We start from the raw sequence: 20031 nt of genomic DNA, 5'->3' as shown, positions 1-20031 counted from the left end.
CACAGAAAACCAGAAGAATAACACAAGCAATGACTAGGATATTAGAAACTTTTAGGTTTTTGGGTTTCTTCTATGATTAAATAACTTGCTAGGATGACTGCAAGTTCTAAGCCCCCTTGACCTCCCCAGCTGTTACGCTTTGATAGCAAAAATGTGATTATTCTGGGAAAATAGCACGTTACTTCTTCTTTTCTTAAGTAAGGCATTAATTGAGACTTGGCATAGGAAGGTAAGAGAACAGCCACTATCTGAAAGCAAAACTCTTGGATGTGGATATATATGTAGGAGTTAGTTGCAGGCAGTAAGCAGCTGATGCCTTTGGGCAGTCTCCTTCAGCAGCCCCATCTGTCCCAGGGGCTTAAAGTGTCAAATATTATTGCTCAGAAGAAAGCTTGTAGCACATACTGTGTTTTTGCTAGGTTTTGGGAAGCTGGCAGATTATTCAAATGTAGGAAGAACTGGAGGTTCTTCTTTCACACCGTGACTGTGCCACACCGTCAGTGCATGAAGTCTGTTGGGACTGTCTCTTTTCATGCATGAGCTGTAATAGATGGTGCAGATGACTGTGAAAGTTGGTAGGAGGCTCAGGTGGGCCTTTCTTGGGCACAGATGTTCTGGTAGGAGTTCTGTGTTGAAGGATGAGTCACAGAAAATAGCAAGACCTAAGCAGGTGCCGGAGTAGTTTAGAACTGTTAGCCTGATGGCTTAGGTTCGTGTCTTTTCTAGTTTCTAAATGGAAGAATTAATGTCTTGAGGAAAAAGGGCTGAACAGATACTGAATCTAGTCTTGATCCTTCCTATGTTGAACCGCCAGGTTGGCAGTTAACTCTGAAGGAATATGAAGTAGGACTGGATAAGTGGCATGAATCCAACCGTCTTCTTTTTTGCGTTTGAAGGATCCCTCTCAATATTTTCCCCTTTATCTGATCTTTTATTTGATACTGTGACAGTGAGTGTAGGGTTGGGAGGTGTTCTAGGAAGTGAATTGGAGAAAATACTTGGGAGTAAAGAGATGTAAAAATGTTGCATTTTCTAATACTTAGAACTGGCCAAACAGACAGTTGGTTCCAGAGATTAGGCCAATGGTATGAAACCTTTTGGAATTCTGTTCTCCTTGAGCTTAAAACTGGGTTTTTCGCTATTTATGCCTGAACAGATTGAACACTAGGGGTGTGCAATAGGTTTCTCAACCAAGGGACTTGGACAGCTTAAATGGAACTGTCAGTGATAATAGAGAAAGCAGCTGGTACAGGAAGAATATACAGTATGGTTTTCACAGATTGCATTTTTAAGACAGTGTCAGGATATCAAGAACAGATGTCTAAGAGACTGAAAATGCCTACTCTACTTTCGTATGTTGAGTTTTGACTTTCATTACATTCCCTCAACTGGATTTAGATATTGGAATACTAAATTGCATACTTTCAAAAAGGAAAATTTAAGAATTATGGAACTGTAACCAAGCACTGGAAATCTGAAAACTGCCAGAGCTCTGCTTTTGGAATTTGTTTGTAATGATCTACACTTGTTATGCTTTTTTTATTCACTTTTTTCCCTAGTAGTATTGTCATACGTTATGTACTTGAACTAATTATGATGGATCTCTTCTGTTTCAAAGAGCATTTACACTTAGGAGTTGGTTTATTATTGTCCAGCGTTCGGTGCAGAAGTTCAGTTATGTTGTCCTTCTCTTTCAGGAAACGATCTTCCCTGAAATCCCTGCTGCTGATTTCCTTCCCCTTTCCCCTTTCCCCTTTCCCCTTTCCCCTTTCCCCTTTCCCCTTTCCCCTTTCCCCTTTCCCCTTTCCCCTTTCCCCTTTCCCCTTTCCCCTTTCCCCTTTCCCCTTTCCCCTTTCCCCTTTCCCCTTTCCCCTTTCCCCTTTCCCCTTTCCCCTTTCCCCTTTCCCCTTTCCCCTTTCCCCTTTCCCCTTTCCCCTTTCCCCTCCTTTCCCCTTTCCCCTCCTTTCCCCTTTCCCCTCCTTTCCCCTTTCCCCTCCTTTCCCCTTTCCCCTCCTTTCCCCTTTCCCCTCCTTTCCCCTTTCCCTTCCTTTCCCCTTTCCCTTCCTTTCCCCTTTCCCTTCCTTTCCCCTTTCCCTTCCTTTCCCCTTTCCCTTCCTTTCCCCTTTCCCTTCCTTTCCCCTTTCCCTTCCTTTCCCCTTTCCCTTCCTTTCCCCTTTCCCTTCCTTTCCCCTTTCCCTTCCTTTCCCCTTTCCCTTCCTTTCCCCTTTCCCTTCCTTTCCCCTTTCCCTTCCTTTCCCCTTTCCCTTCCTTTCCCCTTTCCCTTCCTTTCCCCTTTCCCTTCCTTTCCCCTTTCCCTTCCTTTCCCCTTTCCCTTCTGTCATGGTTTTGCAATGTTTTGCAATGTTGTAATTTTGCTATCAGTATTCCACATCATAACATCATGTTAAGCATAGATAATTTTGACGAATCTGCTGCTCACAGAAAGAAGACTACATGTCCCAGGGAGCATCACGGTCAGTCAAATGACCAGGACTATATAATCTCACTTCAGTGCTGGACTCGCTCTCTTGGATCCTGCCAGCCAGGGGGAGAGCCGTGTGGGAGCGTACCAGCCGTTTCGCCTAGAGTTACAGTAGGCCTCTCGGTTTCGGGACTCACTCTCTCTTATTTTACTCGATTCGTTAGCTTTAATTCCAATTATATTGTATTATATTGTGTTATTCTGTATTCCAATATAGTATTTAGTAAATAAGTGTGCCTCCTTAGATCGCTGCCGCTGTATTTATTTCCTTTTCCCTGTTTTTCTTTTCCTTCTGGGCCAGCGGCCTGCGGGCCGACTGCCCCCCTGTCTTGGGTGCAGGTAGATTTTAGGCTAACCCACGACAGGATTTTGGTGGAGAATCGGGCAAGTTGCCGTTTTGCCGTTTTTTTTTCAGCTGTGGCAAGTTGCCGTTTTTTTTTCTGCTGTTCTTTTAGCTTCTTACAGAGCTGCAGAGTTTTTACAGAGTTTTCTCGTTAAGGAGCTATCTAAGTTTACGTTTCTGCACCTGGGAGCTTGACCTTGAAAAGTCCGGGCGGACCGCCAATACCCCGGAATAGTTTACAAACTTTGAAATCCAGGCAGACTGCCAACAGCCCAGTATATTTTGTAAACTTGAGCTCTACTTTTTTTTTTTTTTTCCCCGCTGTTGAAGAAAATAAATGAATAAATAAAAATGTGGCCTCTAATTGAATTATTTTGCAAAGCATTGCATGCTATTGGTTCTTCCGTTGTAATGATTCAAACCTATTGGGCCATAATTAAGCTCGCCACTTTTATCTATGGGGCTATAGGCATATACAATCGATTGAAAACATTTTTAGAAATGCTTACTTGGTACCTGCATACAGCTCCAGAAGCTCCAAAAGGAGCAACTAATATTACAGAAATGGTGGTTTTCGAGCATGTTCCTCATTCTTTTTTTGAATCTTTTATACAGTTTTTGAAAGCCCAGTTGACCACACTGTCAATTGAGTTTCTCGTGTCAATCTCCCTAAACTTACTGTTTATTGTTCTATTTATCAGTATCTGGATTTATAACATTCTGAGGAAGTCTTCCCCAGAACCAGAGAATACTGAATGGCAGGGAGTGTGGAGAGGATTTGGAGAGATTTTTAAGGGAAAGACATCTTCAGTGTCATGGAGCTTTACTCCTGAACACTTGAAGAATCCCGAAAGTTTGATAGAATATTTGAGACAGGAATGTTGTGGCTCAGGAAGATCTCAGGAGGCACAAATGACTTGGGGCCTGGCTAAAGCTTATCGGGCCTTATTCAATACCATTCCAAAGAGTCTCAGAGCTGAGAGAGAGAGTCTCAAAGCTGAGAGAGAGAGTCTCAAAGCTGAGAGAGAGAGTCTCAGAGCTGAAAAGGCAGAGAGGGAAAAAGTTTTGGAAGCTGAGAGAGAGAGTCTTAGGGCTGAAAAGGCAGAGAGGGAAAAAGTTTTGGAAGCTGAGAGAGAGAGTCTTAAGGCTGAGAAAGAGAGTCTCAGGGAGGCAGTACGAAATGAGCGAGAGAGTTTCCAGGCCAAGCGAGAGAATCTCTGGGCTGAGAAGGAGAGTCTCCTAGCTGAGAGAAGTAGCCTCCTGCAACAACGAGATGCACTCTGGGCTGAGAAGGAGAGTCTCCTAGCTGAGAGAAATAGCCTCCTACAACAACGAGACGCACTCTGGTATGAGAAGGAGAGTCTCATAGTTGAGAGAAGAGACCTCTTACATCAACGAGACTCATTTTGGTATGAGGGAGAGGCTCTCAGAAATGAGAAAGGCTCCCTCCAATCCAAACTTGACACTCTCCAGTCCGAGCACAATGCCCTCCAGTCTGAGCAAGACACCCTCCGGTCAGAGCACAATGCTCTCCAGTCTAAGTACAGCGCCCTCCAGTTTGAGCGTATCACCCTCCAGTCTGAGAGGGACATCCTCCAGTCCGAGTATGATATCTTCCAGTCTGAGTACGACGCCCTCCGTTCTGAGAGTAATACCCTCCGATCTGAGCGAGACACTCTCCAGTCCGAGTACAACGCCCTCCAGTCCAAACTCAACACTCTCCAGTCTGAGTGCGACACTCTCCAGTCCGAGCACGATGCCCTCCAGTCCAAACACGACACTCTCCAGCCCAAGCGCGACATTCTCTGGTCCGAGTACAACGCCCTCCAGTCCGAGCACAACGCCCTCCAGTCCGAGCGTAATACTCTCCGATCCGAGAGAGACGCCCTCCGGTCTGAATATGACGCCCTCCAGTCTGAGCACAACATCCTCCAGTTCGAGCGTAACACCCTCCGATCTGAGAGAGACACCCTCCGGTTCGAGCGCGACAACCTCCAGACTGAGTACGGTGCCATCCTGTTTGATCGTAACTCCCTCCGGAATCACATAGGTGCCCTCCAGTCCATGTATGATACCCTCCAGTCTGAGAGGGACATCCTTGAATCTGAACTGAACGCCCTCAGAGACGGACTCCAACCTAACTTGGAGGGCATTAAAATCAGCCAATCTGATCAATCACAGGGGGCACCAGATTCAATGTTGGTTGCCCCTGTAAGAGGACGAAAAACGAAACGAGTTTCAACTCAGTTAGAACAACCACTGGAGGTAGAAGAGCAGAGGGTGATAGAAGAGCAGGAGGAGGCAGAAGAAAAGAGAAAAGAAAGGGAGGGTGAACTGGAGGAAATAGAGGAAATAGGAGAGGAGGAGCCAAGAATTAGATTTTCTATGCCAGAATTTCTTGCCCCCAAAATTTCAAATGGGGGGTCCTCATCAATACAGTTGCCGCCATCAACACCAAGGACTCCTGGAAGAGTAAGAGGTGAGGAAAAAATCACAACTCTTACTGATCGATCCTTAAAACTGAGTGAAATTCGGGATCTAAGAAAGGACTATGCACGCCAGCCAAAAGAATCTATAGCTGCTTGGTTACTTCGATGTTGGGACAATGGGGCCAACAGTGTGTGGCTCGATGGCAATGAAGCTCGCCAACTGGGTAGTGTTTCCAGGGACTCACGTGTGGATAGAGGTATTGGCACATGCCAAGATGAGTCCTACACCCTCTGGACGAGGATGCTGTTAGCAGTAAAAGAAAGATTTCCCCTTAAACAGGATCTGACACCTGAGGAAAAGAAATGGACTGATATAGAGACCGGTATTCGACATTTGAGAGAACGTGCTGTGGTGGAAATGCTATACAGCCCTAATTTCAGACATGATGATCCCAACCAATTACATGATCCTGAGACAGTCCGTGTTTCACGCCTTATGTGGCGTGCATTTACAAGGACTGCACCAAGAGAGCATGCTAGTGCACTAGCAATAATATATGGCACAGGGGCAAGGGAACCCCCTGTGAGTGAACTGATTGATAAAATTCATGGAATTGAGTTATTTATAAACACTATAGGAGTTTGCATCTCAGCCGTAATTAAAGGGTTAGATAAAGTGGAAAATACAATTAAACGGTTAGATAAAGTGGAAGACACACAGAATGATATTATAGATATGTTGACTACTGTGCCCGATGTTGATGGATCCATGATGGTACAAGATGATGGGGACCAGGATTCCCACGACAACCTATCGGGAAAACTAAACCAAGCAAGATCCTCCCGTCCTGTATCATTGAAGATCTCAACCATAAAAAAGAGACGTCTTCGCGTTGGAGCAAATGACAACAGTAAGGTCATACGTTTTGCCTTGTTGTTTTTCCTGCGTAGCCATGGAGAGGATATAAAGAAGTGGAGTAATTCACCCACTTCTGCACTCCAGGCACGAGTGAAAGAATTACAACGCAAGTTAGTCATCAAGGCGGACCCTTCCAGAAGGGGGAAGGCTCCAGTTGCCGCAAGCCGTCGAGGTAACCAATAGAGGGGCCCTGCCCCCAGCCAGGGGGGGGAAAGGGATAATAGAGTATACTGGACTGTGTGGATTAGGTGGCCTGGCACATCTCAACCACAGAAATATAAGGCCCTGGTGGACACTGGTGCACAGTGCACCCTAATGCCCTCCAGTCACCAAGGGACACAATCAATACATATCCATGGAGTGACTGGGGGTTCCCAAGAATTGACTCTATTGGAGGCTGAAATAAGCCTCACTGGTAAAGACTGGCAAAAACATCCTATAGTGACTGGTCCAGAGGCTCCATGTATATTGGGTATCGATTACCTCAGGATGGGATATTTTAAGGATCCCAAGGGGTATCGATGGGCCTTTGGAATAGCTGCTGTTAACACAAACGGTGTTAAGCAGCTGTCAGTTTTACCTGATCTGTCAGATGATCCTTCTGCTGTGGGGTTGCTCCAGGTAAAAGACCAAGAGGTACCAATTGCCACCAAAGTGGTGCACAGACGGCAGTACCGCACCAATAGGGACTCATTGCTTCCCATTCACGAGTTGATTCGTCAACTAGAAAATCAAGGAGTGATTAGCAAAACTCACTCACCTTTTAACAGTCCCATATGGCCAGTGCGTAAAGCCAGTGGAGAATGGAGGCTGACGGTGGATTACCGCGGTCTGAATGAAGTCACACCACCATTGAGTGCTGCTGTACCAGACATGCTAGAACTCCAGTATGAACTGGAGTCAAAAGAAGCCAAGTGGTATGCCACCATTGACATTGCTAATGCCTTCTTTTCCATCCCATTGGCTGCAGAATGTAGGCCACAGTTTGCTTTTACCTGGAGAGGTGTTCAGTACACCTGGAACCGTCTACCCCAGGGGTGGAAACACAGCCCAACCATTTGCCATGGTTTGATCCAAGCTGTTTTGGAGCAGGGTAATGCTCCCGAGCACTTGCAGTATATTGATGATATTGTCGTGTGGGGTGATACAGCAGCAGAAGTTTTCAAGAAAGGAAAACAAATAATCCAAATTCTTTTGCAAGCTGGTTTTGCTATTAAGCGCAGCAAAGTGAAGGGGCCTGCCCAAGAAATTCAATTCTTAGGTATAAAATGGCAAGATGGGCGTCGTCACATCCCAGCAGATGTGATTGACAAAATCATTGCTATGTCTCCGCCCACCAACAAGACAGAGACCCAATCTTTCTTGGGAGTAGTGGGTTTTTGGAGAATGCATGTCCCAAACTACAGCCACATTGTGAGCCCCCTCTATCAGGTGACACGGAAGAAGAATAATTTCTCATGGGGTCCTGAACAGCAGCAAGCTTTTGAGCAGATAAAGCAAGAGATAGCCCGTGCCGTGGCCTTGGGGCCAGTACGGACGGGACAGGATGTAAAGAACATCCTCTACACTGCTGCTGGAGAAAAAGGTCCCACTTGGAGTTTGTGGCAGAGAGCCTCAGGAGAGACCCGAGGCCGACCCCTAGGATTTTGGAGTCGAGCCTATAAGGGATCTGAAGAGCGCTACACTCCAACTGAGAAGGAGATCTTAGCCGTGTATGAGGGGGTTCGGGCTGCTTCTGAAGTAGTTGGTACCGAAGTACAACTCCTTCTAGCACCTCGCTTGCCAGTAATAAATTGGATGTTTAAAGGACAGGTTCCCTCCACCCATCATGCTACTGATGCCACTTGGAGTAAGTGGATTTCATTAATCACACAACGAGCTCGGATGGGGAAACTCAGCCGTCCTGGAATCCTAGAGGTGATCATGGACTGGCCTGAGGGTAAAAAGTTTGCGACATCGCCCGCAGAGGAGGTGTCACGTGCTAAGGAGGCCCCACCATACAACGAGCTACCAGAAAATGAAAAGAAATTTGCCCTATTCACAGACGGATCATGTCGTATTGTAGGGAAACATCGCAGATGGAAAGCTGCTGTATGGAGTCCCACACGACAAGTTGCAGAGGCTACTGAAGGTAAAGGAGAGTCAAGCCAATTTGCAGAGGTAAAGGCTGTTCAGCTAGCCTTAGAAGTGGCTGAACGGGAGAGGTGGCCGATGCTTCATCTTTATACTGACTCATGGATGGTGGCAAATGCCTTATGGGGGTGGTTGCAGCAGTGGGAACAAGACAACTGGCAACGAAAGGGTAAACCTGTTTGGGCTGCTGAACTGTGGAAAGATATTGCTGCCCGAATAAGGAATATTGTTGTAAAAGTGCGCCATGTAGATGCGCATGTGCCTAAAAGTAAGGCCACTGAAGAACATCAAAACAACCATCAGGTTGATCGAGCTGCCAAGATTGAGGTGGCTCAGATAGACTTGGACTGGCAGAACAAAGGTGAATTATTCCTAGCTCGGTGGGCCCATGAGACGTCGGGTCATCAAGGAAGAGATGCAACATATAAGTGGGCCAGAGACCGAGGGGTGGACTTAACTATGGATGCTATTGCTCAAGTCATTCATGACTGTGAAACATGCGCTATAATTAAACAAGCCAAAAGGATGAAACCTTTTTGGGGGGAAGGGCGATGGCAAAAGTATAAATATGGGGAGGCATGGCAGGTTGATTATATCACCTTGCCACGATCCCGAAATGGTAAACGGTATGTACTCACCATGGTCGAGGCGACCACTGGGTGGCTTGAAACATACGCAGTACCCCATGCTACCGCCCGAAACACCATATTAGGATTGGAAAAGCAAGTCCTGTGGCGGCATGGCACTCCAGAAAGAATTGAATCAGATAATGGAACTCATTTCAAAAATTCCCTTGTAAATACTTGGGCCAAAAATCATGGCATTGAGTGGATTTACCATATTCCCTATCATGCACCGGCGTCTGGTAAAATTGAACGATTCAATGGATTGTTAAAAACTATGTTGAAAGCAATGGGCGGCGGAACATATAAAAATTGGGAAAACCATTTAGCAGAAGCCACCTGGTTGGTCAACACTCGAGGATCTGGTAATCGTGGTGGTCCCAACCAATCCAGCTCCCTACGTACCGTAGAGGGAGATAAGGTTCCTGTAATACACGTAAAGAGCGTGTTAGGAAAAGCGGTTTGGGTCCTTCCAGCATCTGGAAAGGGAAAACCTCTCCGAGGTACTGTTTTTGCCCAGGGACCTGGATGTACTTGGTGGGTGATGCACAAAAATGGGGATGTTCAATGTGTTCCACAAGGGAATTTGATGCTGGGGGAGTGCAGCCAATAATTTCTTGTATATATAAGTAGAGCCTTAAAGATATATGACGAATGTCCAATTATGGTGCAGGACTTAAGATAGATGGATTAATGTTAAGAAAACATTTTCCGTATACGTAAGCTAGGCATCCTATAAATAAGTTTTTTCCATCTGGGCTCTATATCATGTACTGGCCATGCATGTGTAGAGCACACGTGGAAAGAAGTTTAATTCAAAGGGAATTTGTGGTGGTTGGGAAAGGATGGGTGCACCTTGATGTGGGGGACGCCTCACTAGCGCTGCCTTTCCCTTTCACCGCTGTCATATTCCTTTTCCGGCAGTTTTGCCATTTCCTCAACTTAGTAAATAATAGGGTGTTAAGATATAAAGTTTTATTTTCAGCCTAAGGTTTGCATGAAAATAGATATAAATTGTTAAGAAAATAAGGTTTCTGATTGCTCACGACTATATATATGTGTGTGTGTGTATAATAAGCATAATGTAATGATGTAGAATAAGGGGTTCCCCTTTCCCTTCCTTTCCCCTTTCCCTTCCTTTCCCCTTTCCCTTCCTTTCCCCTTTCCCTTCCTTTCCCCTTTCCCTTCCTTTCCCCTTTCCCTTCCTTTCCCCTTTCCCTTCCTTTCCCCTTTCCCTTCCTTTCCCCTTTCCCTTCCTTTCCCCTTTCCCTTCCTTTCCCCTTTCCCTTCCTTTCCCCTTTCCCTTCCTTTCCCCTTTCCCTTCCTTTCCCCTTTCCCTTCCTTTCCCCTTTCCCTTCCTTTCCCCTTTCCCTTCCTTTCCCCTTTCCCTTCCTTTCCCCTTTCCCTTCCTTTCCCCTTTCCCTTCCTTTCCCCTTTCCCTTCCTTTCCCCTTTCCCTTCCTTTCCCCTTTCCCTTCCTTTCCCCTTTCCCTTCCTTTCCCCTTTCCCTTCCTTTCCCCTTTCCCTTCCTTTCCCCTTTCCCTTCCTTTCCCCTTTCCCTTCCTTTCCCCTTTCCCTTCCTTTCCCCTTTCCCTTCCTTTCCCCTTTCCCTTCCTTTCCCCTTTCCCTTCCTTTCCCCTTTCCCTTCCTTTCCCCTTTCCCTTCCTTTCCCCTTTCCCTTCCTTTCCCCTTTCCCTTCCTTTCCCCTTTCCCTTCCTTTCCCCTTTCCCTTCCTTTCCCCTTTCCCTTCCTTTCCCCTTTCCCTTCCTTTCCCCTTTCCCTTCCTTTCCCCTTTCCCTTCCTTTCCCCTTTCCCTTCCTTTCCCCTTTCCCTTCCTTTCCCCTTTCCCTTCCTTTCCCCTTTCCCTTCCTTTCCCCTTTCCCTTCCTTTCCCCTTTCCCTTCCTTTCCCCTTTCCCTTCCTTTCCCCTTTCCCTTCCTTTCCCCTTTCCCTTCCTTTCCCCTTTCCCTTCCTTTCCCCTTTCCCTTCCTTTCCCCTTTCCCTTCCTTTCCCCTTTCCCTTCCTTTCCCCTTTCCCTTCCTTTCCCCTTTCCCTTCCTTTCCCTTTCCCCTCCTTCCCCTTTCCCCTCCTTCCCCTTTCCCCTCCTTTCCCTTTCCCCTCCTTTCCCTTTCCCCTCCTTTCCCTTTCCCCTCCTTTCCCTTTCCCCTCCTTTCCCTTTCCCTTCCTTTCCCTTTCCCTTCCTTTCCCTTTCCCTTCCTTTCCCTTTCCCTTCCTTTCCCTTTCCCTTCCTTTCCCTTTCCCTTCCTTTCCCTTTCCCTTCCTTTCCCTTTCCCTCCCTTTCCCTTTCCCTCCCTTTCCCTTTCCCTCCCTTTCCCTTTCCCTCCCTTTCCCTTTCCCTCCCTTTCCCTTCCCCTCCCTTTCCCTTCCCCTCCCTTTCCCTTCCCCTCCCTTTCCCTTTCCCCTCCTTTCCCTTTCCCCTCCTTTCCCTTTCCCCTCCTTTCCCTTTCCCCTCCTTTCCCTTTCCCCTCCTTTCCCTTTCCCCTCCTTTCCCTTTCCCCTCCTTTCCCTTTCCCCTCCTTTCCCTTTCCCCTCCTTTCCCTTTCCCCTCCTTTCCCTTTCCCCTCCTTTCCCTTTCCCCTCCTTTCCCTTTCCCCTCCTTTCCCTTTCCCCTCCTTTCCCTTTCCCCTCCTTTCCCTTTCCCCTCCTTTCCCTTTCCCCTCCTTTCCCTTTCCCCTCCTTTCCCTTTCCCCTCCTTTCCCTTTCCCCTCCTTTCCCTTTCCCCTCCTTTCCCTTTCCCCTCCTTTCCCTTTCCCCTCCTTTCCCTTTCCCCTCCTTTCCCTTTCCCCTCCTTTCCCTTTCCCCTCCTTTCCCTTTCCCCTCCTTTCCCTTTCCCCTCCTTTCCCTTTCCCCTCCTTTCCCTTTCCCCTCCTTTCCCTTTCCCCTCCTTTCCCTTTCCCCTCCTTTCCCTTTCCCCTCCTTTCCCTTTCCCCTCCTTTCCCTTTCCCCTCCTTTCCCTTTCCCCTCCTTTCCCTTTCCCCTCCTTTCCCTTTCCCCTCCTTTCCCTTTCCCCTCCTTTCCCTTTCCCTTCCTTTCCCTTTCCCTTCCTTTCCCTTTCCCTTCCTTTCCCTTTCCCTTCCTTTCCCTTTCCCTTCCTTTCCCTTTCCCTTCCTTTCCCTTTCCCTTCCTTTCCCTTTCCCTTCCTTTCCCTTTCCCTTCCTTTCCCTTTCCCTTCCTTTCCCTTTCCCTTCCTTTCCCTTTCCCTTCCTTTCCCTTTCCCTTCCTTTCCCTTTCCCTTCCTTTCCCTTTCCCTTCCTTTCCCTTTCCCTTCCTTTCCCTTTCCCTTCCTTTCCCTTTCCCTTCCTTTCCCTTTCCCTTCCTTTCCCTTTCCCTTCCTTTCCCTTTCCCTTCCTTTCCCTTTCCCTTCCTTTCCCTTTCCCTTCCTTTCCCTTTCCCTTCCTTTCCCTTTCCCTTCCTTTCCCTTTCCCTTCCTTTCCCTTTCCCTTCCTTTCCCTTTCCCTTCCTTTCCCTTTCCCTTCCTTTCCCTTTCCCTTCCTTTCCCTTTCCCTTCCTTTCCCTTTCCCTTCCTTTCCCTTTCCCTTCCTTTCCCTTTCCCTTCCTTTCCCTTTCCCTTCCTTTCCCTTTCCCTTCCCTTTTCATCATTCCCTTCTCTGTTGTGGTTTCCTGGACTGCATGGAAGTTTGTGATTGCAGTTTTAACAGCAAGTATGGGTTACTATAGGAATCTGAGGAATACCTTAAGATTATTTGCAATAATTTTAGTTTGTTATTAAGGTATATTTAGTATATTTAGTGTTTTTTTTATTTTTATTCTAATTTTTCCCCCCCTTCTTTTATCGCCCTATTTCCTTGTCATTGCTTTTCATTTTGTTCTGAGCAAAGAGGGGGTGCAATGCTGGATCTGATGTGAGTATGGAGAAGTGTATGAGGGAGGTAATAGGGTACCAGAGGGCACTGCAGAGCAGGAGTGACCTTTCGGTGTCAAATCATTGCTAGGAAAACATGTTAGCTTTTGCTCTCAGAGTTGCGAAGTATTACTTCTTTACAGTGTTCTCTTGCGAGAAATGATGTTTGTACAAAATAATGGTTTTTGGAAATGGCTGTTAAATGTATGACTTGCAGGTTCTGTTTTCATTTGAGACTTGCATTCCATTAGAGAATTTTGTTTTCTTCGCTTGAGCATCTCCAGTTATAATGTCTCAGATACAACGAGTTGTTTTGTTGAGGAGAGGGGGAATAACGGTATATGTTCTTAATCACATATTTTCTGTTTGGGGCATTAGGCAAGAGAAATAACAGCTAAGGAGCAACATCTGCTGAGTGTTTGTGAATAGTTTGTACCATTTGGGAATAGAACAAAACTGCAAAGAAGTGGTTAAATAGACAAGTACTTACTACAGTGTTGATTTTTGTCATAATTAGAGACAATGAAAAAAAGCTAGAGGGAAGAGCTTAATGAACTGCGTTTGAGGGAAAGAAAATGAATTCTAAGTCATTACATAGAACTTTTAGTGCAGTAGGATAGTTTTGCTTGTTCTGGATTTGAGGTTGAAAGTCTCTGGTGGCTGAAGGAAAACACTCTTGTTGCTTCTTCAGGGAAATGGGTGAGTTGTAATGACTTGAATTCACTTCTTTGAAATCTCACTGCAGTGTTTCCTATTTTGACTATGGGTGTTTGTGAAGACCCTCATGTAGCCTAATCCCTCCAGCACTAAAAGTAAGACTTGAGTTTCTGACTGGTGCAGCTAGCATACTTTGAGTGCAATGCAGATCTCTCAACTGAAGTTACTTCCCATTACACGGAGGAAAAAAAAAAAGGCTTCTATTTTGCTATAATACTTAATACCGATTTTACCAAAATGAGGAGCATGCGACTCTGACCTGAGAGAAACTATTACTGTCTGGAGCTATAGTAGAAGCACCTTCTGAAGTGATGTTTTGTGTCCTACTGGGTTAGTTGAATGTTCCAAGGTTTGATCTTCTATAGGTGATTGATAGGATGTGATGTTGTCTGAATGATTAAAAGAAATAGGATTTGCTGTTGTTATTTTAGTTATTGGCAATATAGTTTTGAAATGTCTCCTGTTTTTTCTAAAGTGATCTAAACTTTTTATGTCGCAAGAAGAGGAATTAGCAAATAATGATTATGAAAATATGAAAACAATTGTGAGCATGCTCCATAGGAATTCAGTAACAGAGAAGCAGATTACAGTGATTACAAAGGTGGTGATCAAGTTTGGAGTCCTCCCCCTTGTGCTCCACTATTGCAATTGCTGTACAGTTCTTAATGCCTCCAATAGTCAAATAGGATTTGTAGTTAGGAGTTTCACTTGGAAACCCAAATGGTTTACCAGAATTCATGCACTGACTGTACTATATACAAGGGGGTTGAATGCTCCTAATAGTTACAAGACAAGGCTTTTAAACACTTTAACTCAGAAACTGCTCATGGTCTGTAACTGAATGGTAAGTCTTGGGAATCTTGCTTTGTACATGATTTCTTTTGAAGGTAAGAATGCATGCTGCTGGATGTTTGGGGGAGAAAAGAAGTACTTGCATCTTTCTGTCAAGTTAAGGCTAATGGAAAGCAGTTTCTATAGTTTTGGTGAGACAGTGCAAAAGCTTGTTGTCCTAGCTGTGTTCTTGGATTGTACCAGCGGGCAAAAAGACTGTGCCTAAAGCTTTGTTGGGAATTTCTTTCATATCAAAGCACTAGCGGATTGCAGCAGTGAAGAATTTAAACTTCTGTTTTCACGATGCTTGATTGTAGTCATTCATAACATCAGTTATGGCAAAGGCACTTGTTTGTGTAGGAGGATGGACTAAATTAGAAATTCATGAATTGTTTTGTTATAACTAGCGTGGTTGTAATGCTGGAATAACAACAGAAATCACGTTGTGCTTGTAAAAAGTTATTGGTGAGTCTGTGCCTGTTTGTAGAGCAGCCTGAATGCTTTTGTGTTAACTCTTGTCAAATCTTATTGAAAATTACCTACTTGCTGGCTGCCCAGCAAATATGGTTTTGACTAATTCAATAAGATATGACAGGGGATTCGACAGAAACATATGCAATGTTGGTGGTCCCTGCAAAATGCCATGTTTTCATGACTTTAAAATTGAAATTGGTGTTGTAGTGAGCACAGTGGAATCTGACTTGGCAGGACTGCTGATGCTGAGTGGTAAAAATTGTTCTTAATGTCTGTTTTCTTTGGTCATAAAAGATTCATATTAGTAAAGTGGTTGTTGGTGTGGGAGAGGCTGTTTTAATCGTGGGAGGTGTTGTATGCAATTGCATGGAAGCTTATTTTCAGAAGTCTGGAGTAGTTGAGGGTTCACAGTGCAACAGTAAACGAGCTTCACTGTGTGCAGGACAAACTGAAGTGAGTACTGCCATGTATGGTTACCAGCGCTTGAGATCTACTGCTGAAAACACCGGCCAATTGTTTCCCTGTAATGCTAGTAGCTGGCAGAGGCAATGGATCACTGTCCTAACAGATGGATGATTCTATGAATCCTCTCCTACCTGAAGACTGACCTAGCAAGTTATGTGCCACCTTTATCTTTAGCTGACAACATTTATTATTGTAGTTCTGCAGGAATGCCATGTACAGTATTACTGTTGGCCAGAAACGGGAACTGAAAAACTAAGTTGACAGACTGGTAGTTCTGATGTAACAGTGAATAGAGGAGGGCTTCTTCAGCTCAACTAGGCTTTTAAAGTGCTCATCCTCAGTTCTTATGGATGTTTACAAGGGTGGATAGTAATAAGACAAGGAAAAACAGTTTTAAACTAAGACGGGAGATTTAGGTTAGATATTAGGAGGAAGTTTTTCACTCAGAGGGTGGTGATACACTGGAACAGGTTGCCCAAGGAGGTTGTGGCTGCCCCATTCCTGGAGGTAATCAAAGCCAGGCTGGATGTGGCTCTGGGCAGTCTGGTCTGGTGGCTGGTGACCCTGCACATAGCAGGGGGTTGAAACTACATGATCTTTGTGGTTCTTTTCAACCCAGGCCATTCCATGATTCTGTGATTCTTCCTTGAGGAGCAAGAGTGAGAACTAGAATTGTTTTTCTCTAAAGTTTTCTAAGTGCAGCTCACTTTACTTTGCCCAGTTATCTGAGATTTAGGAGGGGCATTGTTGTTCATTTTTGTACAGTTGCTGTGGACTGTGGTGTAAACGTCCAAGATAATGTATTTCTGTTTAAAAATAGGTAACTCAGAGATTAAAAGATCAACATTCGATATTAAATATTTATATATATTTTTTGCTGATCATAAAGAAATTCTCTGAATTAAGAAATAGTAGAGCTACTTTTTTTTTTTTTTTTTTTTTTTTTTTTTTTTTTTTTTTTTTTTTTTCCCCTTATTTTCAGTGTAGTTGTTTTGGAATGGAATTATTCACATAGAATCTAAACAATTTTAAGAAAGTGGTTGTGTTGATTTCTTCTTCCATAGAAATGCATCACATACAAATTAGATGAAGTGTCACTTTTGGAAGGGCTTTGGCTTCCAGCAGATGTCGTATTCTTTGCAATCTCATGCAGGTAACTTGCATAGACTTAAATATCTCCTACTCTCTTCCAAATAACAATATTTGAAAAGCAGATCAGTACAAGAGAGACTATCACCCTGCATGAGTCCATCAATTTTAATTTCTCTGAGGACAGGTTGGTTCATTTCTCTGCAGGGGCAATGATCTCTGGCAATGAAGTGGGAGCAGACTTAACAGCTTCTCCTGCCTGGAATACATTAGTGGCATCTGTGATTTGGAGCCTGCATGTATTCAGCAATAAAGGTGACTTTTGATGTTTTCGAATAGCGTCTGTCTGAAAACTTCCAAAAGTTATGGGGTGATTTAGCATCCTGTATACCTTTGAGTATTTTCTTGCTTGCTCTACATGAATACGTTTTTGTATTTATTCATTTATTGTCTTGTGGTAGTATTTTTGTCACATTATTCTTTCATGAAGACTAGGGAAAGCTGGAACGAATATCTCTAGGCTCATATGACATCACAGAATCACAGAATCACAGAATTATAGGGGTTGGAAGGGACCTCTAGAGATCATCGAGTCCAACCCCCCTGCCAAAGCAGGCTCCCTACACCACGTCACACAGGTAGGCGTCCAGGCGGGTCTTGAATTTCTCCAGAGAAAGAGACTCCACCACCTTCCTGGGCAGCCTGTTCCAGTGCTCCGTCACCCTCACCATAAAGAAGTTCTTGCGCACATTCGTGAAGAACTTTCTATGCTGAAATTTCAGTCCATTTCCCCTAGCCCTGTCCCCACGCACTACTGAAAAGAGACCAGCCTCGCCACTATGGCTCTCACACCTCAGGTATTTATAAACCTGGATCAAGTCCCCTCTCAGCCTTCTTTTCTCAAGGCTAAACAGACCCTGTTCCCTAAGTCTCTCCCCATAGGGGAGATGCTCCAGGCCCTTCACCATCTTTGTGGCCCTCCGCTGGACTCTTTCCAAGAGATCCCTGTCTTTTTTGTACTGGGGAACCCAGAACTGGACACAGTATTCCAGATGAGGCCTCACCAGGGCAGAGTAGAGGGGGAGGATCACCTCCCTCGACCTGCTGGACATGCTCTTTTTAATGCACCCCAGTATGTCATTGGCCTTTTTGGCTACAAGGGCACACTGCTGGCTCATGGCCAACCTGTTGTCTACCAGGACGCCCAGGTCCCTCTCAGCAGAGCTCCTCTCCAGCAGGTCTTCCCCCAGCCTATACTGGTATATGGAATTATTTCTACCTAGGTGCAAGACTCTACACTTGCTTTTGTTAAACCTCATCTGGTTTCTTACTGCCCAGCTCTCCAGCCTGTCCAGGTCTCTCTGAATGGCCGCACAGCCTTCAGTCGTGTCAGCCAATCCTCCCAACTTCTTGTCATCAGCAAACTTGCTGAGGGTGGTCACTATCCCCTCATCAAGGTCGTTGATGAAGATGTTGAACAAGACCGGACCCAGCACAGACCCCTGGGGAATGCCGCTAGTTACAGGCCTCCAGCCGGACACCGCACCGCCAACGACAACTCTCTGCACTCTGCCAGTCAGCCAATTCCTGACCCACTTCACTGTCCACTCATCCATCCCATACTTCCTCAGCTTGGATGAGGAAGGATGTCATGGGGGACCGTATCAAAAGCCTTACTGAAGGTAGACTACATCTACCGCTCTCCCCCTGTCCACCCAGCTAGTGACATCTTCATAAAAGGCCACCAGGTTGGTCGAGCACGACCTCCCCTTGGTGAACCCATGCTGAGTACTCCTGAAACATCCTATCTGTTTCTCACACATCAAAAGAAATAAGGGATGCTTTTTCTACCTGCTGGTCATTTTTAAGCTTAGCAGAAGTGACATTAACCAGAATTTTACACAGTGTGCCTGAGAGCATTGAAAATACAGAATATACTGGATTTGTATTTGTAGGTTTAATTTTTCATTATATATAGGTTTTTATATTAGCAGATGGTAAGCTGGATATGAAATAGATAATATAGGGTAGAAATGATTGGGGAATATCTTGTATAGTGTTTATTCCTCTCTTTGAAGAAAAATACTCAGAGCATATACCATTGGCTGTGATTCTTAGTAGTGTTTAATATAGAAAAGTCTAAGTGGGATTAACAAAAGCATTACAGTTGTTCTCTGCAGTTCTATCTATGTCAGTAAATACAACACATCATTACAACAGTCCTCAGATGATGTTGTTTTGCAAGGTTGTCTGAACTGAATTAAGAACACACTGTCACATAGAGGTAGTAAACTTCTTACTTATTCCTCACTGCACTTACTCATGGTCATGGGATCCCACTTATAAAAGTGACGACAAATAAGCCTGGCCAAAAAAAAAAAAAAAAAAAAAAAAAAGAATAAACTGTAAATAAATATATCTTAAATGTCAATATCTGTCTTGTAAAGTACTCCAGCTTCAAGGATAACAGTTAAATCTTCGCTGTCACCAGTAAGTGCTTGGATTACTGAAGCTGCAGGAGAAAGTCTAATGTTCTGTATAACTTGAAAGAATAACATTGATATATTGTCAAAATACAGTCCTGTGGTGATTATATATATATATATATTTATTTTATTTAATTTATTTATTAATTTTTTTTCCTCTGTCAGTCCTCTAATAAGCCAAGGAAGGAGTAACTAACTTGTTCTCATCTTCAAGTTGTTCAAGATACTAGTTGATGAGCTAGTTTTGGTAAGAACTTGTAAAAAGAAAACTATCCTCTCCAACTTACTGATAGCCCCTAGTAGATATAGTCCAGTAAAGGACTGTGTGCTTTGCTTTTGTTAGTGTTTGGAAGTCAAAGTAATGGTGTTTTGTACTCAACTGTAGTGTCAACGTGGGTCTTCAGATTTGTTCGCTTAGTTTTAGGTCTATCTACTGAAAACTTGGCAATTCCTGTGACCAAACTGCTCTGTTTCTCTGCTCCTTAATTGTCACCTTCTTCTGCTCTATAAATTGTTCATCGCTTGTTGGCAGCAGAGCGGTTGTGATAAAACCAAGTCTCTGTCTCCATAAACCATTTCATGAGTGACTGCTCTAATTAATTTTCAGTAATATCTTTCTAATGAAAACTTCTAGGTTGATGTCATCTTTTATTAAGAGATTCTTTGAATCCCCTCTGACTTCTTGTACTGCATGTTTAAATGTGAGGGAAGAACTAAGTAAGAGACAGTCCTGTTATTCAGCAGATATTTTTTCCAGTAAGTGTCATCTACAAAATAGAGCAGATTTTATAGTATAAAATTTATAATTCAGTTGTGTGATTTAACTTTCCTGTGATTTCAGGGTTTTTACACTCTCTTAAAGTGACCTGGTATCCTGTAAGCAGTAAAAAAGAATTTTCTTGTGCTGGTATTTGCTCTCCATTCTTTATATGCTGGTCAACTCCCTGAAGTTCCTTGACTAACCGCTGTGTTATACCCGGTTTAAGTGACAAGCTGTCACTGTAGCACATTTCACCTGCTAGGTTTCACCTACACAGACAATTTCCATGGCTTTTAACTGTAAGACATCGCAGCCCAACTAACTTCTGAGTTAACAGATTCCTTTTCTTTGTGAAATTTGCTCAAGCTATGATTGAACAGTATTTCTAATTTCCGTTCT

At 44.4% G+C, this 20031-nt stretch overlaps 1 protein-coding gene across 1 annotated transcript in view; it reads left to right on the top strand.

Annotated features, from left to right (window-relative positions):
- OSBPL10 (oxysterol binding protein like 10) overlaps positions 1–20031 on the top strand; it is a 110532-nt gene that overhangs the window by 11638 nt on the left and 78863 nt on the right. The gene's annotated exons all lie outside the window — the stretch shown is intronic.

The sequence above is a fragment of the Excalfactoria chinensis genome, chromosome 2 (genome assembly GCF_039878825.1).
Source record: "Excalfactoria chinensis isolate bCotChi1 chromosome 2, bCotChi1.hap2, whole genome shotgun sequence".
Lineage (NCBI taxonomy): Eukaryota > Metazoa > Chordata > Aves > Galliformes > Phasianidae > Excalfactoria > Excalfactoria chinensis.
Note: the sequence above shows the minus strand (reverse complement) of the source record. Positions and strands in the feature narration are given on the sequence as shown.